The 26,531-nt window shown below is 36.2% G+C and overlaps 1 long non-coding RNA gene across 1 annotated transcript; it reads left to right on the top strand.

The window, feature by feature from the left end:
- Positions 1-17,871: 17,871 nt before the first annotated feature.
- On the top strand, positions 17,872-25,487 carry LOC121068979. Its single transcript, XR_005819174.1, has 3 exons — positions 17,872-17,948; positions 24,622-24,755; positions 25,074-25,487. It is a non-coding gene; the product is annotated as an uncharacterized LOC121068979 (long non-coding RNA).
- Positions 25,488-26,531: the final 1,044 nt, after the last annotated feature.

Raw genomic sequence — 26,531 nt, 5'->3', positions numbered from 1 at the left:
TCACTGTAAGTAGAGTTAAAAGAAACTCTGGAATATGTAAATACGTTCATTAATTTACTAGTACAATGTGGTCTGGAAAAATGACCATCTCCAAACTACTTACAGATAGAACTAGTAAAGTAATGAAGTAACTTAAATCCGTTTGGACTGTCTTGTTATTTCCACTGCCTGTAGATAGCTTTATACATTTGATTTGATGAATAAAGAAATATGTAATAGACTAGAATCAAGTGCAGCTTTCACCATCAATAGGTGTAAGTGAAATGTTACCCACTGCTTGATTACTAGCTTTGTGTTTAAAATTAGTGGTAAGTTTTACCATTCTGAAAGTCTCCCAGCCTGAGTTTGTGATAACAGATATAGTTCTGTTCATGGTCTTGAATTATTCTGATCTGTAGTATTTATATTTGTATTGGTATGGTGTTAAGCTTAGCTCAAAAAGTGCATATTTTTGGTATGTATTATACCTTCACAAACAATCCTAAGACAAGTACGACTACAGTTTTCTGCATTACTTTGTCAATGGATATAAGCAGTCTTTTAGATGCACATCTAATGTGCTAAGCTCAGCTTTAGACATTTCAAAGTATTTTTTTTCTTGCTTCAGTTTATGTCTAATTACAATTTTCAGACACGGCCTGATTCTCATCCCACTTACAAAGTGATTTTCCAGATGTATCCCTGGATTTTCACTGGATTATTGGTACGAACAAAATTGGTCTGTGATATGGCAACTTTCCGATTATACAGGGCTCAATTCAGTTACACAAGTTTAAAGCCAACCTAATTCTATTAACTGCCAATCTGTAGTGCAGTGAGAGGATAATCAGACCTTGAAGATTCATCTTGCCCTTCTGAAAAATTTTGCTACCCACAATGTTGTGTCTCTTGATCTTGCCAATATATTATTGTGTCTCCAATGGACTAGGCGTATGAGAGCTCCTACTCATACCTTGTATTTTAGCCATGATTTTTCTGAGACAGTTTATGTTCTTCAGGCACATAGGTTTGAGGTATGTGGAGAAATTCACATTTTGACTCATTAGCTACAAGTTTTGTGCTTCTCAGTATTTTAATCAAGTAAAAGATGCTGAAATAATGGAGTATTTTCATAAAATTGTGAGCGGCTCTTGCTGTGATAACTTAGGTTTCTAATATATATGCACACCACTTTAACACTTAATTATTTAGGTGTTGATGCTCATCTCCTTGTTTGTCTTTAAAATAAGGTATAAACCAACCTAAAAGTACAGCACATACACACACACAAACAAACAAAAAGACAGAGAGAACAGATTCTGGTCTCTCTTATATCTGTTCGGCCTGACTGACTTTAGCAGGGTTTTCATAGGCGCATGTGAGGGCAAATTTGCGTCTAGATTGTTTTGCTTTTCATAATGACACTTTCTTTTGCTCATGTAGTAGAAAATCAAGGACTTGTTTTTATAAAATTGAAGAGAATAGTTTGTAACTTAATTACAGCACATGGCTCTTCATGTTTTCTTCCTACCTCTACACATATTCATATGCAAAGCAAAAGGATACATCAAAGTGACACAAACAGCATAACAAAAGCTGTCTACAAAGTCCTGCACCAGCTGGTACTCTTACATGTTTTAGATTAGAGTCCAGAGAGTATTAAGACTAGACCACCACAGAAGAAACAGCTAGAGGACACTGTGAATGTTCGCATGCACAGTATTATACAAACACCTGTGTCAAATTAATCTAGGCTTATCCACTGTGAAAATTCACAGGGTTTAATGGCTTTTCTTACCTGTGAAGGGGTGGTCTAATATAGGACTTCTGTACAGAGTCTGATGCAGAGGGGCGGGTTTCATATTTTTGTGTGCTAATATTAAAAGTCAAAATATATATTAGTAGATAAACAGGCGGGAGTTACCATTCAGCAGTCAGAAAATATACAACAGGAGCATGAATTCCTCAGTTTTTATTCATTTTTGAGTATCAAAAGGTGACTCAGAAGCCACTAAATCAGTTTTCATAATGAAACTATTTTTATGGAGTCCTCTCTGAGGAAAAAAAGAAAGTGGATCCCTGCTGTAACCTGCAGAATAATTTTATTCTAGGGAAAGATAATAATATATGTGTGATATGTCTGTATAGTTAGTTTAAAAGCTTTTTCCCTATATTATGTTTCTCTCAGATTATTCTATGCAAAGACAATTCACTATCAGAAGGCTCTTTATTTTCTCAACGTTTGGTCACTGTATATCTTCCTTTGTTTTTAAAATATTGAACAGCATTGTGCTGTACTTACACTTCTTCAACTAGGAAACAGCAGAAAAGAAAGAGAGGTATCACAGACCCACCCATTTTCAAAATAAAAGCTTGGCTGTATCAAGTAGTTTTAAGAATACATTCCAAATACATCAATAGTCCCATTAGCTGCTATGCATATAAAGAGAGAATCAATGCATTTCCTAGCTCTAATGCTGTAGTTAAAATACTTTGGATTAGGGTTTGTTTGTTTGTTTGTTTTATCCTTGCATTACTCTTTGATAACAATGCCACAAACAAGACTATGCTTGTCTTCTATATGGAGATGGATGAACTGGCTGCCTCCAAAACAAGTCTAGGAATTCCTAGAGATAACATGAGGGAAATCAGAATGTAACTGGAATTTTTACAGGGCTGCTTCTCCAGTGTTAGCATCTCCAAAGGTTATTGGACTTCTAGCTAGATCAGCACCCTGACTTGATGCTTACATTGTTGAAAGACTACTGGGTCCCTCAGTGTTCTCAGCTAGCTTCCCCAGAAATATAAACAGCCTTAACATGGCATGTCTCGGACCACAGCAATCTTTGCTGTGGGGCAGTACTGCTTCTTTATCTGTAGTGATAAGGCAAAGGTCTTCCTACAGCAACTAGACTGTTGCCTTATCATTACATGTAACGCAAAAGTCTTGCCAATAATGTTTAAGCCTATTAAATAGTATACTTTATCTTATATTTTCATACATATTCTCTGTCAGTATATCTTACAAAACGTTTGATTTTGATTTCCAGTTTTTAGTAAGATAACCAGCAGCCTATCAATACAAAAAAACTAGAAATGAGGCAGAGGGACAGTGAAAATGAAGCAGTTTCAACAAAACAATTCAAACAAACTGTTGATTACATTAGAAGGTAGGCAGAAAAAGTCTAAACAAATGTGTTATATTGCGAAAGAATAAAGATTGGAGTATTGTAAATTATTATAATTTAATATGACTCAAAAAGCAACTTGTATATTTACACCTGTAATTGCATATAGAATATGCATAACTTGGTACATAATAATTAATGCATAATTGCACAGAAATTGATTTCTAAAGGCAGCACTACAGGACAGACCCTGCCACCATTGCTGCAGTATAGGAAATTCTGGAGAAAGGAGATTTATATGATTCTCATAAAGGGAAGAAAAGAGATCTCAGAGTCCTACACCCTGACGAGCACTGCAGACCAATATGAATTCCTTTCACAATGGCAGTCAGTTGAGGTGATGTTGTGGCCCTTCAGGGGGAGAATGGAAGACCTCTGGAAATGCATTGCTAAAAACCTCAGCAAGCTGGACTGTAGGATAATTTCTAGGTGGACTGTAGGACAATTTCTAGGTGCTGGCCCCTACAAAGTTACCTGTAACAAACAAACAAAAAGAAAAGAAAAAAGATTAAGGAGACTTGACAACAGTTGTGGAGGATATAATTTGTAATATTCAAAGTAAGATTGGAGGGATATGATGTATGGTTGTACCACATGAACAAAACATTATATTAGACTGGAGTTCCTTTATTTATTTATTTATTTATTTTTACTTTTTTTTCCATGTTGCTTTGCTTAATTATATGGGCAGTTTCAGAATACATAATACACAAGGCACAGTCTGTTAAAGGCAATGATGATATAATACTAGCTTTTCTAATGTTGCCCCTCTGAGTTTGGTTGGCTCTTCTAGCCTTGACTTAGTGCTGATGGGATTCTAAAAGACATCAAGGAAAGTGACAACTGCATCTCTCTGCATCATCTACTACACATAAGTGTCATACATTAGTGTGGTCTGACCTCTCAAAACGATGTAAGCAGCCTTCTGGTATAAAGAAAAACATACATCATACAGAAAGACACTGTATTAACAACAGTGCTAATGAATTTTACTTGGATCAGAAGGTCCAAATAATCAAACTGGGAAGCAGAATTTAGACACTCAGAAAATAATTATGTTCTACCAAACATTCCCAGCTATGGTATATAATACATCTCCACTGACATCAATGAAGCGGTGCTAATTTATGCCAGCTGAGGATGCTGATGGCAGCGATGAAACATGACTAAGAAAGATAGTATAGTTTGGAAGTGGAGTAATGCAAAAAGAGAGAATAATAAGGACACCAAGTTAATCTGATGTGCAGTATGAGGACAATAACGTCAAGATTAAACAACATGCTGATTAATCTGCCTAATTCTAAGCATATTATTTTCAGAATTGATTTAAATTTTCTAGTTACCACTATATCTCTCTTGCTCTGGAAATCAATCTGTGCCATTTTTCTCATTTTATGGACTCATTTTTTCTTCTTTGTCCAGCATTATCAAACCATGCCACAAATTCAATTAAGCCGTTGTGATGCCAAAACCTGTGGTCCTGGCAAAATGTATCATGCAGCATATCTAGGTAAGTGAATTAAAAAAGCATCTGAGCAGGTATCTGGTGTGTGTCACAGTTCATTCTTCCATAATAAACTATGTTCTCTTTCTCATTCATTTGTCAATCATAGTAACTAAAGATTATTATTTGCTGTATGTACGTGACACCAGCAATTTGCAAAGTCTGTTGGAAAGAAAATCAGGTTAGAATGACAGAGTGAGAAATTAAGCAGAAGTCTGATGTAATTAGCTACAACAATCAGTGCTCTAATTTCTGATTTATTGTTTCCTGTTTTCCTGCTGCTTTCAGTCCATGCATACTGTATGTGCTTCATATAGGTCAAACAATTGCCTTATCAGTCCTGGCAAACCAAGAGGTCAGAGTTAACAATATTTATTTAAACATGCAGGATGCTTCCCACTGCAATTAGGAAATAACTATTACTAATAGGTCTTTGGTGCTATTTCCTCATTTATACAATTTTGTAAAGAGATAGAGGCGATAGGGAATTCAGATTTCAGAGTTCTTCATAAATATTTCCTGCAGATAGATTTACTTAGCTAGTAGCATTTTGCTTTGTCAAACTGGTCATACTGAATTCCATCAAATGACAATCTGACAAGAAGATATTAATGTGAAATGCTTAAATTTGCTTATATCAGTTTAATAATGATGGGCATGTGGCATATTTTGTATTATTTCATGCCAGATCTTAAAAAGAGACTAGCCAAGTATTAGTCCCTCTGAAATCAATGAGAGTTTTGCTCCTGGCTGCGGTGGGTTTACAACTTGGCCTTATGAATTTGTTCTAGCTGCCATTTTCACACTGTACAGAGTTCAAGGTCTCTGGATGAGCAATCCTTTTTACTAATCCAGGACTGTACATAATTTACTCTTACACAGTTCTTTCAATTCCAGTAGGAATTTGCATGACTGCTTGTTTTAATTCAAAATCCATACAGCAAATTGTGCGTTTCAGAAGAAATGTACTTACTATGTGTATTCAACCCTTCAGGTTACAGCCACATTTTCATAAAAAGTGAAGCTAGAAGAGACCCTCAGAGGTCATATAGTCTGGTCTCCAAACTATTTCTAAAAATAAACTGTAACTAAAACATTCCTGGCAGAAGTTGGCCTAGACTAGTCTTTTAAAACTCCAGAAATGGAGATCCCACAACCTGCTTATGTAATCTACCCTTACAGAGGGATAATAGGAATAAAATTCCAAGGTAAATACCCTTACTGCAAATTAACCTTATTACTTATTTTCCTTCCTATTTGTAGGCATGGAAAGTAATTTAATATCATCTTTGCAGTGACATTTTACATCTCTATGTTATGTCTCCTTTCTTTTTTTTTTCTTCTAAAACAATCCAGTATATCTGTTCCTTGAAATGTGCATTTCATTAACTGCTGATCATTTTCTGGATGATGAGCTTTGATCAATCTTGAGAGGGCAATTGCAAAGCTGGGTGCTTTACAAACAACTCTTATGGTTCTACTTCCCATTAAGATATTTGCTTTATTGAAATGTTAAGATAGTTTTGACTCCTGTGATACACTATAACATCCAGATACATTTCTGTAGGATTGCTATCTAAACAAGTCATTTCTCATCCAGTATTTGTGAAGCGGATTGTTCCTGCTTAAATGTTTTATTTGTCTTGATTGAATTGCTTTCTATTTATTATAGCCTATTTCTCCCATTATGTCATGCTTATTTTGAATTCTAACCCTGTCCTCCAAAATGCTTGCACTCCTCCCAGCTTCATATCACATAAGAATTTAATAAACTTACTGCCTGTTGTACCTTCCAGGCCATTAATGAAATGACTACATAGTATCAGACTCAAGACAGATCTCAGTAGAACCCTAGCTGATACCCTACACTGATTTCCAGTGTCTTCCACAGTCTAGTGTTGGGTAGAAAAGATAATTTCCTTTTATTTATTTATTTATTTTTTAAATCTTTCTCCAGTGAGGTTATATGCAAAATGCTATTAAATGTTTTAATGAAGTGAAGACACAGCACATCTACTCCTTCTCTATTCTATTTCTGAGGCTTGTTCCCTGTCACAGAAGGGAATTAGCTTGCTTTGTACTAGGTACCTTATTTTTAGACATTACTTTTCACTGATTAATCTTTTAAGTGCTTAAAAATAGATGTCGTCTTTATTTTTCAGTGGTCTGAAGTCAGGCTAGCCCTTCTAGGGTGGTTCCCTGACTCTCCCTTTCTCCTTTTGGGAGTAAACACCACATCTCTCTTTTTTTTTTTTTTGGAGCTCCAGAACCTTGATGTCTGCCGATTCTCTAATTTGTAATAATACTAGGATTACTTTGCCACTTCTGTAAATACCCATTGGATTTTATTCAGGCACAGACTACAAGAAGTCCTTTATAACTCATTGCAGGTTGAGGTTTTACCCTGTCGTTAATGCTAATCACAGAATCTGTGTGATCTCAGATAAGTATTTTTCATGAGGCATGAATCAAAAGAGTATTGAACCCTTCTTGGCTTTATCTAGTACTATTACTTTTCATCCCTATTGACTATCAGGCTGATTGTTTAAGTCTTCTCCTACTAATAATATAGATTTACACAATAACTTCTTATGTTACATTTTTACACTTCATAGGCCTGGTACTGACTGTGTAATGTCTCCACCTTTCTGACTTTTTTTCCTACGTCGTGTTATTTTTGCATATTTATCATAAGAAAGTATAATTACTTTTCGATTTTCAGATCATTGTAAACATCACAGTTGAGGCATACTTCTTCACTGTCAAAGCTCAGAATTAAAATTGAATGAGAGTTGCTTTCTTAAGTTGCAAACTACGATTCCTTTGCACCTTCACAATCTCAACTGTTTTCTCCCTCTTGGTAAAAAATAAGAATACATCCTCTTATGTCCTTTCTCTATTTTCCCTTTCAGAAACTTATCCCCTGACCAAAAATCTGCACTGTGTTTCTCAAAATGTAGTTACTAGGAGATCTACCTGCCTGGAACCACTGGGTAAGTTTCATTTGTGAAGACAAGTTCTGCAGATAACTGTGCTAGTCCCAGGGCAGTGCTGGAGAGGAGTCAAGTCTACAGCATGACTACAGCATGCAGTATTGGTAGATTTAGGATTCAGGTAATATCAAAGAGCTAATATTCTGCAAGCTTAATCTATATCATGCAACATCTGCTGTCCGTAGATGTGAGTTCTTTAGCAAAGGGTAGACCAGGATGGAGGAAAAAGTTATAGAAAGATATAATGGTGGAATATAAATGTTTAATTGGTAACAGCATGAACTGTTAAAATCATTATCTTCAGGAACTATGAAAGGAAGAATATTTCAGTCCAGGAGTATGTCACACAAAAATTTTGACTAGTGCACCTTAGAAATTAAAGTTTTGAAACAAATAAGGGTAATCTATGGGTAGATGGAAGATACTGGGAGTCTGAATGCAGAGTACTACTGGTTTATTAATGAAGTCATTTTTTAAACAGCCTTTAAATATTTTCTGTTTTCAGCTCTTTAGCAGTTTTTAGTTTAAAGTCCCACCTTTGGGGGTTTATTGCTCTTTTACATCTATTTAAGGGCTTCTTGGACTGTATGCATTGCTTCTATTACTATTAGTGGGTTAATCCATATTTCTTTGTAAAGAATCCTATGTGGACTGAAGGCTGAACTCTCAGTGTGAAATCTGTGTCTCTGTAGCTGAAGGAAACTTGCATTCAATTTGGACTTTCTAAGTATAACTTCAACTGTAATTTTTTGTTTCTAATTTTAATTTTCAAATCATTCACTTTTCTCATTTTTCTCATAATTATTTCTTTGATTGAATTGTACTTCACAGGCTGTGTTACAAGTTTGGAAAGAAAAGTTTCTCAAGAGTTTTTCTCAGTTTTGTGAAATGGATGAATACATGGGGTGAGAACTTATTTATAAGCTAACATTATTCAAATAGAATTTTTTTTTTTTTTTGTCTGGTTAATATTCCCTTAGGGTTTGATCTTGTTGCTTTTGCTATCTGTGAGAAATCTTCCATAAAGTTAAAGGGGTGTGGAATCAGGTGTTAAAAAAAATTATATTGAAACATGACATAGTTATAAATGCTAGTAAAATTTTCAGGAGTGATCTTTCAACGGCCCTAAGAATTGAGGGCTGATCCACACCAAGATGTGGTTTCTTAAAAAAGGTAATTTACTCAATCCTCACTTGTTCCCCAGCTTTCTGAAAGTTACAAAGAGAAGTGTAGAGCATTCCTCAGGAAACTCATGCATTCAGGATTGATAGCTTTCTATGGAGCATATACAATTGGTTAAACTCCAGCACACATTCAGGAGTTTTCTATGTGTACCTTGAGCCAGCTCAGTCCTAGTGTTGAGGTGGACACTGACAGTGGCCTGCCTTCAGGCTGGATAAAGACCTGAGTATGCACAAGGAAACCTACACCAGCAAAGAGGGAGACATCATATCTTGTCTGTTATCATGAAGGAGGCAAGACTCCAGAGCATAACTGGCAACAGACACAAACATATAACCGAAGGTTAAAGCAGCGTTTAGCTTTTTTTTTTTTTTTTTTTTTAACCTTTTGTGGATTCTAATATGTGCTATCTGTTAACATTCCTGGTGGCTTCTGAAATGTGTACTTATTTCTGATAAGAGTTACTATACAGAATGCTTATTATTTCAGGCATTTTTACTTTTTAAGAGTAATTTAGTAGTACTTTTCTTGCATATCAAAGCACTTCATAAATGGGAATAGCCTAATTCATCATTATTTACGCATCAAAGTTTGGGTAAAAAGGGACAGCACAACTAGAACTTAGTTGTCAGATGAGTGTGTGAAGGTAGTGTAGGAAAATATCACTGTGCTCCTTTACTGGTTATCATATAGGAAAAAATCTTAAACCTTCCTGGGATCAAAGTATGAACCACTGTAAGAGCCAAAATACAGATAAAGAATTTTATTTTCCCGTAACTGACAGTTCAATCCAAATTAACATCTTGGCCAAATGTTCAGCTAACATCAATAATTATAGCTTCCTGAAAGTCAATTTACACCACCTTATTGTAGATGAAGATGGCTGTAGGATATCATATAGATAAAAGGCACACTGATATGAAAAGTTCTTTCACCATATCAGGCTGGTCAAAACATAAGGAAATGTTTTCTACAAACAGAACAGCTTCTTGACCAATAAACATTGTTAAGAAAATCATTGCCAGAAAAAGACATCAGTTATAAAACTTTTTTTTTTCTTTTAATTTAAATTACTTCTATAACATGTTTTAAAACCTTTCTTTTGGTTTTGTAATGTTGCAATGAATTGTGGCCATAGGGTTCTTGTGCTCAGCTGTCTTTGTTCCCCTAAACTGAAAACTCTGAAACATTGGTTAAGAGCTCATTAAATAAAGAAATTTAAGAAAACATATTATTAAATTTAATTTCTATGAGATATTCCTGTGGTATTTGACACTTTAAAAATATCAGGAGTTATGGAGACCAAAAACTTTAAACCCCTCTAATTGCTTCTGCTGGGTCTGATGGAGTAAGGATTAATTATTTGGACACACACACTGCAAAACATCTATCCATCCTGAGTAACTAGAAAGTTACAGAAGCATATATTTAACATTAAGAAACAAAACTCAAGTGGGAAAAATATCTCTAATCATAAGCAGCATTAACTACATTGGCAGTGTCATTGTCATCAGATTCTATGATTTCAAAGGACAAACACACACAAATACTAATATCATTTGCATCTTAACATCTTAACATGTGACTATCCAAAGATGTCCTTTTTTTCTGCCATAGACTATAAGAAGCAAGAATTAGTATTTTGGCTGCCAGTTAAAAAAAAAAAAAAAAAGGAACACTTTATGACTTGTTGACTCCACTGTATTTATGCTCTTACTTAAAGTTGAAGTTAAGCACATGCGTCAATATCTGAAAAATTAGTAATATATTTTTAAAGAAATAAGTATTTATTTCAGCAAAAATAACATTTTCTAAATTTCCATTCGTAGCCAGTTATTTGCTGCAAATGTAAATCTAATGTGACATTTTGAGTATAGTACTTAAATTAAAAGTTTGTGGCCAATAATCATTGCCCAGATTACTAATACTACATATTAGTTTAATTTTCTACAATTTCAGGAAAATGTCAATCCAGCAGTATTGTGGTCTGCAACCATCCTAATATTTATGCCCTCCCCAATTTTTAGCGGACCGTTATTTTTTCCCCAAAAAAAGTGAGTTAATCTTGCTTATTTGCTTCAAAATATTAATGCTAATTTTCTTTGCCAGTTAATTTGGAGGTAGAAAACCTAACTTGGGCTCAGTCTCCCTTGTTTTATAATTTAATACCAATATTACTTATGTTATTAGTTTTACTGGTAAATCAAGGAGCAAGTTGCCGGAATCCAGCTGTGACCCCAGGGCAGGAACTTTCTGCCGGCTGTCACCTTCTGACAGTTCAGGCTGTTAATTACCTCCAACAGTTGGAGCACAAGCACCTCTCTGTCTGCCAGCTGGCAGACTCAGCCTCAAACTGGCAGCCTGAGAAGATTTAAAACCTGTAACAAAAGGCTGCTATGTAAACAGTTTATTGTATAATACACAATGGCAGCAGTAGACCCACATCAGGAATCAAAGGTAGCCTCTGCACTCATGAGTAGCTGAGACTGGAAATGATGCAAGCCCTTGTTTGCCTCTTTCCATCAGCCAGTGGACAAAACCTGAAACCCAAAGTGAAACTCAGGACCAGCCAAAGCTTTGCAAACTCCGACTACTTGAATCTAGAGATCTGAATTGTGGAGGTACCATTGTACTACACTGATTACTTCACCACATAAAAATACTAAAGCAACACTTTTATTGCCTGATGACATATCAGTCACCAGTCAAGAGAAATTACAAAAATCATTATTGTTTTTTCCTTTTTGGAAAAAAAAAATGCAGACTACATGAGTGTGTTTTCAGGACCCTGCAACTCCTTAAAGCAGCACAAATGTCCTCTGGAGCTTTAGCTGATGTACACCAAGGAAAGAGCTCATGATTATACCATGACTATACATGGGCATTTCCAAGAAGTGGCTTGTATTTGAGCTTCTGGACCTTTATTTCAGGTCTTTGTTTGACAACCACTGAAGTCTGGAAAACAGAACCACCAATTTCTCCTAAGGACAGGTCAGAAAATGTACCCAAAACATTTTGTAAGCTGCAGCTGATTGGTTAGGGCACTTGCTGAGAGGAAGAGCTGGACTACTGTCCACCCCAGCCTTAAGAATGTTCAAGTCCCCATCTCTTCTTTGTTTGGAGAATGGCCTGATAATCTCCAGATGAGCATGGGCTGCTGGAGACCTAGAACTGCAAAACTGATGAAATCCAACAGGGAGGTATTTTGGATTTGATCCTTATTCTCTGGAATGCTTACGTATTTTATGTGTTTGCTGTTAGCTGTAATAAGCACAGGGTTTCTATATCAGAAATTTACAGAGTTTTACAGTTCTGAGGTAGAACTGATGGTAAAACCATGAGTTATTCCACAATTTCCAATTATGTATATATACATTTGAAGCAAATGCAAATACGTAAGGTATATACTCTGCTATTAGGTCTGCATATCCAACTGGGGAGTGTTCAGACATCTGCTATCTGTTTATCGTATGTAGGTAAAGGATATTAACACTGGGGATAAGCAAGATCTTCCTGAGGCCTTTAAATGATATCATTAGAACAGCTGAAATCATTCTTTAAGTGTAAGAAGTAAATGAAGTAGTAAACTTTGCGTTTCGAGATAGGAAATTGAAAAAGATGTTTGCAACAAAATGATTGCTGTGGAAATATTTTTGAGTGATCATTATAAGACATCCCTAGTCTCTGTCTCACTAAGTTTTCACTCAGAGTCTAAGCAATCCATTCATACCTTGGTATAAATATTATTTTTTACATGGAAATGATTTTTTTTGTCAGTGATATGTTTTCCATAGATGTCAAAATGTTGTTTATTAAATTTATTCTAAGAAGTATGGCAGTTTATGTCCTTTGAAATTACTTTTAGAGAAAATTAACAAATCTCATTTTATAGAAAAAAAGTTACTATTGAACCAGAAAGACCTAGGGATTTCTGTAGTGGAAGTCAGCCTGAGTTCCCTGACAGTTACAGTTCCCACTGCTTTCAACCATCTTTTAGATAAACTTCAGTTAAAGTACAATTTGCTTTTGAACATTTTTCAGATCAGGCATGGGAAGAGCTCTACGTCCTCCATCCTTTGCAGAAAAGGGGAAGCCAGAATAAACATTTCAGGAAAAGTGGATGTGCTGCAAAAATTAGCAATAGCAGCCCAAGAACAACCCAAGTGGTCTGCTGACTTCCAAAAGAGTCTGTGCCTTCTAGGCCAGAGACATCCAAAACATTTTTGTAAATGAAACATTTGCAAGTGTCTTTTGTATCACTCTGGAACATGCAATTTCGTACCTATACTTGCAATTTCTATGTTCCTAACTGTCATTTCAAAGCTACAAGGTTAATGATGATTAATCTCACAGTATCTATTTAGACCAAATGGCTCCTGAGGTAGGATGTACCAAATTCTGGTGTTGACTACAGTGGAGCTTCCCAGGATCCACTGGTACAGACCTGAGCAAAGTTTGGTCCTGTGGCTTAAATTCATAATTTTGAAGGATTTTTAAAATGTATATACATTCTGAAGTTTGAAATTTCATGTATAAGCAAGACAAAAACAACTTTAAGTCACTGTTCTCTGTGATTTATATGTATTAACTATTACCTATAAATTATTTGCACATTAGCATTGCAGGACGTTTTTCGAATGATGCCCTGAAATATAGTCACTTACTGATATAAAGAAAGCTCATCTTTCCCACCAGCTGAGCTAAAGCAAGGGCCATTTCTTGCCACTCCCCTCGCTAAAACTGGGGCAAACCTTCTGACAGTTCCCACTGCTGCAGACAGTCCCCTCTCTCGTAGTTAACTGCTTCGCTGCTGGCCCAGCAGCTGCAGCTGCCCCGCGTTGCCACATCACACTGATGCGTCCTTGAAGCTGAGGAAATATCAGCAGGACATACCTGGTATGTATCAACAGCAGCCAAGCTATCAGATAACTGACTGGAGCAAAGCCATTTCAAAGCAATTTTATAGAAATTTTCTACTTTTTTTTTTTTTTTTTCCACAGATCAGAAGCACCCTAATAGTATTACTCTTTTTCTCTCATTTGAGTAAACCTCAGTTTTACTTGGCGTTCATAATAGCAAACACAGAGATATGTCAGAGTGGGTCTTTTTACCAATTTGTTTTCTAGAAAGGAGATTTTTTTTAACAAATCTATTATTTTCTAGACAATTTTCTTGCAATAATTATTAAAACAATATCTTTTGTTTGAAGATTTTTTTTTTAATTCCCTCCTTCTTCCCAAAAATATATTTAATTTGATTTTCTAGTAGAATATTTGCATTTTTAGAGTCACTTAGCCTGTTTCATTATTTCATTGGAAAGGTGAGATTAATTTATTCATTACATTTTTTTACGTATACTTTAAAAAAAAAATAACGAAAGAGACCAGATATCATAATTTATTTCATTAAAACAGGGCTAGGTTTTTAAGTAGTTGTGGTATTTGAAGCCTTTATAATTGCTTAAAATTTCAATTTTTCACATTTTCATTCCCAGAATTTATTTTGTGTTTATTTATTTATTTATTTATTTATTATTGTTTTATTAATGGCAACCTTCATCTCCATCTTTTGGCCCTCTGCTCCTATATACTGTATATTTGCACAAAAAAAAAAAAAAAATAATACTCTTTCACTCTGATAGCAGAGACAGTTAGTGTGGCTAATTTTATGTGCCACAAGTAGTCCCTCTGAACTTAATCACAGCAATCCTAGCTCCACAGAGTTGTCGGTGCAGTGTGTGTGTGCCTTTGCGCTCACTGTCTGAAGCTCATCGCAGCTTGCTGTGTGGCAGCCCCACTATGCAAGCCTTGCACCCTGATGGGCTGGTCTGATGAAGACATAAAATTCTGCACTGGGGATTGGAGGAGATGTGGCCTATGGGAGAGGGATGTCTTTTTTTCCCTTCATTTTGTGATTTCTAGCACCATAGAGAAGAGGGAAGTGGAGGAGAGGGAGGTTCAGGAGGAAGAAGCACTGCTCAGACTTTCTTTGATCTACTCCAGGTGAAGCTTCTCTGACCCAGGCAGAGCAGATCAAAGCAAGAAGCCAGAATGCAGAGCACTTGAGTATTTCACGACTAGAAAATACTGCCACAAAAGTGCCCCTTTTGTATTTTGAAAATGTGCTTACTTTACATATAACCTGTCATGGCACTTATTACTAATACCAGATGATCATAAACTATTGATTATTTTATACATCTCCTTCACGAAGGCATTAGCTCTATAGTATCTCAGATTTCAAAGCAAAACAAAAACAAAACAACAACAAAAAACTGTGACTGGTATATATAGAGTGCAATAAAACCAGCAGAAAATAAATGATAATTAACTACACATCTATTTTATTTCTAAGATTATTTTTGTGTAAAGAGAGACTAATTTTAAATCTTCAGTAAACCAGTGATGAGTGGAAGACTTCCTTTGATTGTTAGTAAGCCCCAACATTGTCATAATAATTCAGCCCTTTTTTAAAGGTTGTTAGCTCTTGTAACCAGCAAATCAGAAGCTGCAAACAAGCTGACGTATTGCCATCTTCTTAAATTTGCAGCACTGAGTACTCTTTAGAAAATAGAGCAGTATAATTGAATAAGGTCTGAATCCTAAACAGTGTATATAGGTTATACTAAGCCATGTACTGAATGTTTTATAGCCATAATTAGATTACTTTTTGCCCCAAAGGGACCTCTAGTAAGGGCTTATCCTTGCGGCTACCTTGCTGTCCTGTGAGCGGTCCCACTGATCTTTGTGGAGCTGATGGGGGTTTCTCACAGTGCTTGCACATCTCACATGGGACATGCCCACCCTCGGGGGTAGTTTCAGCCCTTGATGAAAAGCCGTGGTAGTCTTGGCTGTGTAGCTTGCTGATTATTTCTGTTGTGCCTCAGGTACCTGCAGCTGGCTGAAGGCTGGCTCCTCTGTCAGAGAGAAGGGTGCCATCTACTGAGGCAGTGATATGCTTCTTGCCGTGCACATGCTGCTCCTGGAAACCTCTCAGTTCTGCACCAATCTGGAAAGATCATAAGACTAGAATAAATCCAGGAATTTAATGAAACTCATAAAAAAGAACATTTGAGGCAGAGCTGCTTTTGTTCAAATTAATATCTTACTCCATTTGCTGTGTACTAAGTAAAAACAAGTAGCTTTATCATGAACAGCAATCTGATGCAAAAGATATTTTTGGCACATATGTTTTAAAATAGCAAATTTTGTGATAAAAACCTGCCATCTATACTCCTACAGGACGGGATGAATTAAACTGTTATCCTACAGGCTTCTCAGTTGTTAGCCCTGAGTTTATTCTGCATTGTTTTATGGAAACTGAAGTTTCTGAAGCCTTTGTTAAAATACAGTTCATGCTGATGGTTATACAGTGAATTATCATTTTATGCCATGCTTGGAACCTCAAATCCATATCCTGAAAACAGATTAAAGAACTATTTCTGCTAATACTTTTATCCAATACTACAAAATCAATCATTGTGGCATTTTGTATAATGAGGGCCACAAATAATCTTTGTAATCACAGCACATTTTCCTCTTGCAAGAACATTCTTGAAAGTTGTCTTCTGAGTACTTTGGTCAGTATGTTTGCTTCAAAAGCCAGATCTGTATTTTGCAGAACAGACTCGTTTCATTATCTGTTGGTATCTGTCTTCTTTAATGAGAAAAGGGCACTAAAGACACTGGAGAGACAGAGCAAATACCTTTATATGAGACTGTGAGTAAATCACAGCCTGTGTGTAAGCCCAACACATGCTTTCTGTTCAAAAACCACAGGGGAGTGTACTAATCATGCATTTTTACTGCAGCTCTATGTATCCAAACATTTGACCAGGTAAAATTATTAGAGATGTCAGGGAAAAAGATATATTTGCTGTTCTTACTTTCACCTCATCTTAGAACATAAAACCCTGTAAATAAAAGCTAATATTGGCAAATCATGCTGAAAAAGTCAAAATCAAGTTGTCAAAGTAATAAACAGTCCAATACAGCTGACAGATTTCTTTGTTACAAAATAATATACACATATGTCATCTGTAAAAAAAAATAGGCTGAGACCTTAATGTACTGTTTTTGAAACAACAGGTTTGGAAAGTTCTCGTTCTTGGGATCTTATACTACTGAGCTATGGTAAAGTTGAAAGGAAATTGTTGATGTCTTTTTTCTAAAACATTTTTCATCAGCCTACCCTGATCTAGCTATTTATTGCAGTCTAATAGATACCAAAAACAGAGGGGAACATTGGCCAATAGTTTCACTGGCTTTGGGGGATTTATTTACTTTTTTTTCCATTTACCAGTGATTTACAATTGTGATTGGAAACTATTCAAGCTTATGCTGTTTGCGTCTTTGTCATTCTCACCACCAGATTATGAAATAAGTGTAGATTTTCAAATGCAGATGTAAATGCCATGACTTTGTTTGTTATCAAGAAGTATTTATGGCAGACCAAATTGTTCTCTGATGTTTTTTGGACAGATTTTACAATCAGCAGGTTAGGCTAACAGGAGTTGTGAATTATATCTAAAAAGCATTTATAAACAAGAGTCAAATTTATGCATGCAAGAGAATACTGAGAAGTTTGAATAACACTGTCAACATGTCTGATGCCAATACAATTCTATCTTCTTCCCTTTTAGTAACTCACTGGCAGGATTCTGTTTTCAAGATAGTTTACTTTCTAACCAGGTATGTGTGTATTGATTTAAGCTTCCAAATAAAACAAATCTGCATAGTTGTTATTCCAGAGGTCACTTACTTGTAAAAGATTATTTTGTTTTGATCTTCCTAGGGTATTGCCACTTCTTCAATGCAGCAATAAAGTATTCAAAATATTTCAAGCTAGCCGAATAAATTCCCGGAGATTACCAATTTAATTTAGAAGCAGTATGGCTTAAGTGTTTCTTGGTGTTTGATATCATCACCTATGATTTTGCATTAGGTGACTGAAAGAGTTAAGAAAGCTAAAATTAAGTATATTTTTTGTCTTTTCCATGCTTATTTTATTATTATGGTAGTTTACAGAGTTTCTGAGCTCACTGAGACCCTGTTGTGAGTGGCGCTAGACAGCAATGCAACACTGGCCATACTTATTCAAAAGGTACTATGTCATCATTTGTGTTCTTTTAACACAGCCTGCACTGAAATTATGAAGGGTCATCACAGATTTAACGCAGTCTGTCTGGGCTGCCTCTAGTGAAAGACATCAAGAAGTCATAGGCATGCTATTACCAAATGATATTTTTAATGAATTGCAATAAAGTTGTCAATAAGCAGGAACTAATCAAGATAATACTGCCCTCACTTTTCCTAGTTAAATGAGAACAATATACATTGTGAACTTTGTGGCCTATTGCATGTATAGAGGGCTATGAATCATGAACTCTGGTATTTTAACTCTGGCTTTTATATTCAGTCATTGTTTGGCTTTGGGCACAGAACTGAGGCACTCCATACTTTACTTTTTGTATATTTAAGAAAAGGGAGAGATGGCAACAGCGTACTTACCCACCTCCCCTTTTAAGGGATGATCAGTTAATGCCGCTACAACACTTTGAAGATAGGCTTTCCAGAACTTAAATGTGATTAGACGTTTATACAGATAATAAAACATCCATACTTACCTAGGATAAGATACAGGGGATTTAAAATATTCAAGCCTCCTGGCATAACTAACTGCTTGAGATTAGGAGGGAAACTTCTCCTGCAGGCAGATTATTACTCAGAGTATTATATTTGGTGGTTATAGGGTAGCGTGCGTATTCCTTTGAAGCGGCACACACTGCTGGCTGGAGCAGGATCTGAGGTTAAACAAACTGCTAGTCTCAGTGAGGACGGCAGGTCTTCATTTTCAGCCTAGATCCTGCCCGTCTGGTGGAGATGAGCCCTCTTGCTTCTCCATGCATCAGTAAGTCTCACAACATACCTCGCTATAGCTACAACAACATACCTTGCTATAGCTACACTAGGCTAGGACATGTCCCACCCTGCCCAGCCCTTAGGCATTTCTGTATTTCATATTTGTTATATGAAATTTTCAAGCTTGTGGTTCTGGTTTGGTTCAGTGGACATCATTCAAATAAGAAGATCCTTACTAATTAAAAACTATTAAAGAACTCTAGGTGCCTTTGACTGTGCTTGGTTAGAGGGCAATTAAATCAGTAATTGTGCTGATGGATTTGAGGTTGGGTTGTCTCCACTGACAGCCAGAGCTGAGTATCCTCCTGATACACCCAAACTACCTCCCAACCTTTGTCCTCCCATTGCAGGTGGGGGAAGCAGGTTGGCAGAGAAGATGCTGGGTGACCCTGAGTCACTCCATGCAATGCCTGTGAGGGGGTCTCTTGCCATACTGATGCTGGAGTAGGCATTGCAGAATCTGTTTCAAAGTATTCAAAGTGCTGAGATGTACTGAAAGAGTAGAACTGCTGCCAGAATAAAGTCCTCTGTTGGAATATTTCTAGCAAAAGCAAAAATAAAGCATTAGATATGGGCTTACAACTTATAAATAAGAATATTCTTCCTGGAGAAAGTGCAGTTTGCACCTTTGCCCTTGTTTGAACCTTTGCCACAAAACAACATGCAGTGTGTGTGTGGTATTTGTGCATGTGTTTGTGTAACAACTAGCTTAAATTCAGGCCTGATTATTTTTTTAAACTTGCTTATCAGACAGTATGTCTCTTTTAATTGCTATTGAGCCCATAGTTTGTATTTTACTGTCTTATTATATTTTTCAAGTTCAATGGATATTTCTCTTTCTTCACCATTTTTTTCCTTTCTTTATATATTTTTTTATATATAGATACATTCATGCACACGGAGAGAGAAAAATAATTGCTTATGAGAAATCTTGAAACCCTTTCACTTCTCTAAACAGCAGGAGATTTACATGTATAAGTAGGGAACCAGGGGCAGGGAGGAAGAACGCTAGCACATGACAGCAGTGAAGTTATAAAGATTAATTTTTTGGTTCTTTTATCTAGTAAACATCCTAATGATCAACATCAAAGGCTGGAGAAGAGAAGTCGTTCTTCTCTCTTGTGCCAGACTGAAAAAGAGTGGGCTCTTTTACATCTCATATGGGAGATATGAGGAGCCTTTGAATGGATCATTGCTTTTTATGAGTAGTAATGAGGTGAGAAGTATTCTAGTGTGTGGCACAGGCCTTCATTAAAAGCGTGAAACAGAGTGGCTTATGGTTAAAAGGAGTAATTTGTTCTAACATACTTGCTAAATTGTGCTGTAACCATGCCAGGTCACTGGACTACATTTTCCATAGGATTCCCGAATGCATTTGTGTGTAATTATTCTGCGTGTGCAGAGTTCAGGGATTTTTTCCAATGGCTTGTGCTAACTAGTTGACAACACTCATTCCTCTACTGGAAACTTGTCTAAATGCTGTATTTTAAAAGCTGTGGAAGAGCCCAGATTCTGTTACTTGAGCCTATGTTTCCTCACAAAAATAAGCAAAACAACATGAAATCAGTGCAACTGATCTGCAGGTCTTCCTAACGTGAGAAAAAAAAAAAAAAAAAAAAGGCAGAAAAACATTCCAACAGTCTCCTTCCCAGGTCTACCAGGTTTTTGGCTCCACGCAAACCAAAGGCAACTGAGTTGCTGTACCTTGCTCTCAATTACAGCAGTGCTATGTTTGAGCATCCTGACTCCCTAAAGTGCTGCTCAGCTGCTGCTTTCATTGCTGTCAATGTTAAACAGTGATGGTCGTCACTTTAGAAAATCAGCCACTTGTACCCTGGTGCTGCTGAGAAACAAGATAATAATTAAGCAGCAGTAAAGATAATACCATGCACAAATGCTTCTCCAAGTTCTCATTCCTGCCATGCTTTACGAGAGGACACTTAAATTATATGTGCAGTATAAAATTCTGCCTGGGTAAATTTTTTTTGGAACAGGGAAAGAGGTATGGCCCCTGGAAACCACACTCATGAACTGTGAGAGACTGGAATAAATTATACTGGCAAAGGAATAGTTTTTCCAGTGCAGGTTATATGCACAATAGGAATCCTTTTGTCAGCAAAACACTCCTAGCATCTAGATCTGACCTTTAGGCATTAAAAACATTCAATCTGCTCAGGATTATACGTCCAGCCAGTGGCAGAATAAGGAAGAGAATGCAGACTACAGACTTTTCCCTGTTGCAGTCACCGCACCACAGGGCCTTCCAGCTCTGTAAACATGTTTCTGTTCCCAGCACTAAAAGAGAAATTGACTTTAATCCTTTCCATGCAAAGATATAGCAGGTCTGAGTCTTAAACCTGATCCAAGTAGAAGTAACAGCTGATCGGGAGATTTTCATGGGAGCTTCTTTAACAGGAAGTGCTAATTCATCTAAATGAAAAAATGCAGAAATGTTCAGCTGCAGTTTATGTCTTTCAAAACAAAAAGAAGTGAAACAAAATCAAAATGGACAATATATCCAATATATCACTTTCACTTTTTTGTCCTCTTTTTAGGTCTCTTGTACAGAAGAAACATTGACAAATCACAATACCTAAAAGGAATTAGAACAAAACAAAACAAAACACAAAACAAATCTTACCAAAATGTTTTAATTAAGCCAAGCTTTTGTTTGGAATGCACATAGATGAAAATTTATGAGATTCCAACTTTTTGCCCTGAGTCAGATCAGGAAAATATTTGAAATCTCAGAGCCATTTCATTCTAGCTTTGAAGTAAGGGAAGGAAGATTGTGTGTGCGTGCGTGCGTGCATGTACGTGTGTGTGTGTGTGTGTGTTTGGCAGCAATTAAAATATGAGAGTTGTGCTTAGAGCCATATGCTTCCTCAGAAACTGATAAAAGTAGCATGTGTATAACTGCTGGAGAATTTGCCCCATAATTTTAAGACAGCTGAGTTAAGCACGGTTGTTTCTTTAAATCAGCTTACTATCTCTTCCTTTACAAATCATGACAGACTAGTCTGCTTTAACCTATTTAGATGAATGAAAAAAAATGAGAATTTTGTGAAGAACATATGAAACCCAGTCTGGTTGCCGTTCATCTTCTGAGTGTTAATCACTTAGAAAACTGAGAAAGAGAATGAATTAATTTCTTACTATATTTTTCCAGCTGGATTGTGAAATATAGAAAATTTCAATGTTTTATGTTCATCAGTAATTGCTCAGCTCATTCCTCAGAACTGTATTCACAAAGATTTATTTTAAAATGCTAATAACAGTGATTTGACTTACATATTTCAAAGCTATAAAAAAAAAAGTATAATTAAGCAGAGCACAGCCTGCTTTACTTAAAGTTAGCCACTCCCCCCAAAATGTATGTATATATATGTGCATATATTTATTTATAGAGTATGTCTACTACTACATGTACAAAACCTACACAGTTTGAACAAGCAACAAACTACAATGTCCTTCTCCTATATATTAGGTAGTTTTTCTAGTTTTTCAAGCAGAGAGGCTGTGACAGGACAAAGACTGGGTAGTATGTTAATAGACATCTGGAAATTGTAAGGGAATTGGATATATTCTCTTCTTAAGTACAAATGAGGAAACTCATGCAAAGTTATCTGTGCTTTTACAAACAACTGGGTGAACTCAGGTTGCTGTGTAGGTTTCAAAGGCTGCCTCTGACAAATACATGCTACTTGTTTATTGAGAAGATCTGACTGTCCTGGCATTGAAGGATCTGCATGGGATGCATAACAAGATAAATATGCCTTCACACCAGATTAATTAGAAAGCTTATATTCATACACTCTAAAGTTATGGTATTAGTAGAAATTGTCACTTGTCATGTGTTATGAATCAGAACTTTTAAAATATATATTGACACTGGTGCCTTCTCTGTGGTTATAAATAGTGTTTAAAATAAGATTTTTAATTTTTATTGATGATGCAGAATTTAGGTCTACGAAGCCAGCTTTTCTTTTAATCTGACCACCTTGCAAACTACATAATTTGTGTTACAATTAAAGTGCATCATAAACTAAAACTGATGAATATAATGTTAGTAAGTTGCCAGCATTGCCTGTCCTTCCCCTTTCTCCTGCTTTGAAACAATTTGTTTGAAATAGTTTATTCTGTGGGTAATTATTTAATTGCTAATTGTTTAAAAAGGGGAGAAAATAAAGCTGAGTAAATCAAAACTTGAGGCTGCTTGGGAAACAAGCAAATACTATACTCCATACTGGCTACCAGCAGACTACCACATATCTACTCCATAGATATGGCTACCACAGTTTGCAGCTATGGAGCTAAGTTTATCCATGGAAGATATCAAGATCTAGCTAATGGTGGTCACAATCCTCCCCAGATCTTCCAGACAATGTTCCAATACATTTTTGTTTTACAGATACTAAGGTTTTAAAGTTTGCAATGGACTCTCAGATACTGATAAAAGGACTGAAAATGTTGATATTAATGCCCTCTAAATAATAAAATTAATTTAAAAAGCAGGAATACAAGCATTATAAAAAGTGTCAGTCATGCCCTGTGCCTCAGTTTCTCTTTGCAATGTGTGCAGTTCTCAGCAGTTTTCTGTATCCAAGTTTCACAGTTCAAATGACTTGACAGTAGTCAAATCCCTTATTAACAGACAATCTGAAAAAGTATTGTTGCCTTTATGTGGCTGCTTCATCCAATAATATTCTAAACGACTTCAAACATCTCTTGATTAATCTTGAGCTAAATTATCTTCAAAGTTTTGTCCACATATTTTTTGCCTCATGGGACATAACAGTGATAATAATAAAAAAAAAAAAAAAAAAAAAAAAAAAAAATATGAGAAGGGAAACAAGTTTACAGTGAGTCTAGGCTTCTTGCTATGTCAAGGTCTCTTTATCCACATATATTTGTAGAGCATCACACAGTCAAAGAACATATATGTCCACTACATTTTTTTTTCAGACATTTCCTTTTTATAACCCAAATCCTGCTGCTTTTTTCATGTCATGAGTCCTGTGTGTCAGCCAGCAACAATCCAGCATTCATGAAGAAATTATACAAGACAGAGATATAAATCCCATTCATCCCTCTAATTTTGTACAGGACTGGATTTCTATCTCATGTAACTTTTTGCCCTGTTCAAGTTTCTGATGAAGACAATGCCATTCTTTATGGTGCCTGATCACATGCTTCTGCTGAAAGTTTTATTTGCCTTCTTCCCGTGCCTCTTGCCTTCAGACCCTGAGAAAATCTTCAGCTGGCAGACCAGGCTCCAGTCAGGCCTTCCAGGGCTGCCTTTTGGGCCTCAGTGCTGTGTCACAACTCCTGCATGGAGCCACAGTCTTGCTTTGCGTTAATGCCCACACATTGTCAGAATCTTTGATTTACTCACTCAAAGTTTCCCTGCCTTCTGAAAGCCCTGAGTATGTGATGAAATGTCCAGTTTACCAGAACAGCTCTCTGCAGATACAACCAAATATGCATATTCATATTGGATGAAAAGTTTTATATCTTGCTCTTGTCCTTCAAGGTGTGTGTAGCAAATCTCATCCAAGTTAAGAGTCATGCAAGTGTGGCACTATATGCAGTTCAGCAACCCCTATGATTAGCTGCTGTGATCTTTACGAACCTTAATGACCTGCTGAGGCAGCAGGAGGAAAGGGTAAGGGGACACAGTAAGAATTAGCACACTGTGGTTTCAACCATAAATAGGTTATCGCTATCCTGGTACTAGACTTTTCTTTTTGGACCTTATACATCTTGTTTGGAATAAAGAAATTCCTTCCATCACTTCTGGAAAAGCTGAAAAGTCTATCCTGTGGAATAATAGCATGTTTCTCTATTAAATGTAGGATTAAGCCTAAGCCTCTTGCTGAGTACTCAGAGGTGCCAGAGGCTAGGTTTGGGTAGACAACGGAAAGCAGCAGTCTCTTTGTCCAACCTACCCAGTGGGAGAGACCTCAGCTGTCCAGAATGGAAGCTGCAGGTCAGTACATCTGCTTGTCTTCTGTACTTAGAAATACAGTTAAAGGAAACAAAACTCCGTGACTTCACCTTTGGATTAGTGCTGAAATTTTGCCTGTGTGTTATTCCCCTGATTACAATTCCCAAATTGTGGAGTGCAATGAGAAAAATAAGTTATGCTGCTAACTACAAGTGTAAAATGGAAATGTAGCTACAAGAAATTGAATTATTTCCAGAAAGAATAATTTTCCAAAGCTATTGTTCATTTAACAAATACAAGAAAAATGTGACAGTCAATGAAAGGGAAAATTTCTGCTGATTTTTTTTTTTTTTTTTTTAGGTCTTTTGTAACGTTTTATTCCACTTTGCTAATCTGACCTAGAGCACAGCCATATAAACAGTTGTATTGGCACAACTGAGCAGAAAATAAATTGGAGATGAGGTTGAGAGAGTCAGTGGATGAAATCAAGAAAAAATAGGAGCATCTTTTTCTCATTTTGCTGCCAAATAAATCATAATCTGGGACCAAACATTTGCTTTGTGTAGGTTTAACTTTCTGTCCCAGGTTTATGCACATCTCAAAATACCATGCAGGCAGAACCTGAGAAGAAAAGCAAGTCAGATTTCCTGGTAGTGTTGGTGTTGGACTAATTGTACCTGGTAGGAGCAGGGGAAAGTGGATATACAGTGCAGAATACTGAAATGTATGAAATACCACATAAAGTTTTGACCTACTGAAAGTGAAATGCATGGTCTGCTGCTTAAACTGTTATTTCCCATAAAAGCTGCACTATTCTACTGTTTGCTACCATTTTCTTTTTAAATGTCTAGAAAACAAAACAAAAAAAAAACACATTTTTATAAAAAAACAGTTAAGCCTGACCCTTCATCCTTAAGCTCCTACTTGTGTCTTTGAGATCCAGCACATATGGTACAGTATGTTACAACCAGCTGCTAATTGGGCTCCCTGCAAACAAGGCTATTAAGGTCAACTGAATCAAATGAGGACAGCTCAGTCTTTAAATTCAGGGGATGCATCCCTTTCAGTTGATTACACACAGCTCCTTTTGCTGTTAATAAGAGTAAAATGGATTTACCCAGAAAGAATAGGCTCCTAGGCAGATTTGTTATCATTAATAACACTTCTAATATTATTACCACTTATACATTCATTTGAAACAGTACATCAGAAAGTGCAAAGCCCATTCCCCAAGTACTTAGGAACAAAAGTGTACCAACTTTGGATTATATAACGTCTGATTTAATCTTTTAGTTCCTGTCTTGGACTTTTTTTTCCAGCATATTTAGATAAAAATTAGAAAGCTAGAAAATATATTTTAGAATGTATAAGAACATTAGAAATCTTAGCCCTTGTGAGAATGAACATATTTCAAACTTTACTGTTTTAATCTTGTTGACTCTGAGATATAGTAACAGAGTAATACTTTTAGCACAAGTTTAGTGGATGTGAAACAAATCTTAGTAGAATCCATCAGCACTGTCTAATAAAAAAAGTCTGTTAATCTACATGCAATCTTGACAGTGGCCATATAGTGTATTTGTTTTTCAGGCTGTTGTTTTGTGAACATCCTGCCAACAGACAGCGAACCTCTCATATATCTTAAGCGTGACTGTCAAAGTCAACAGAAAATCTCCCATTGTTCCCAAATGTCTATATTAATAAACTGTGTAAACAAAACATTTGTGGATACCTCACTTGGTCTGAAGCCTTATGGAACTGTTGCTGATTAAGGAGTCTCTTTACTTAGCATTTGTCTTTCACATTTATTTTTCAAAG

This window comes from Cygnus olor, chromosome 4 (assembly GCF_009769625.2).
Source record: "Cygnus olor isolate bCygOlo1 chromosome 4, bCygOlo1.pri.v2, whole genome shotgun sequence".
NCBI lineage: Eukaryota > Metazoa > Chordata > Aves > Anseriformes > Anatidae > Cygnus > Cygnus olor.
The sequence above is the reverse complement of the archived record's forward strand: the minus strand, read 5'-3'. Positions and strand labels throughout refer to the sequence as shown.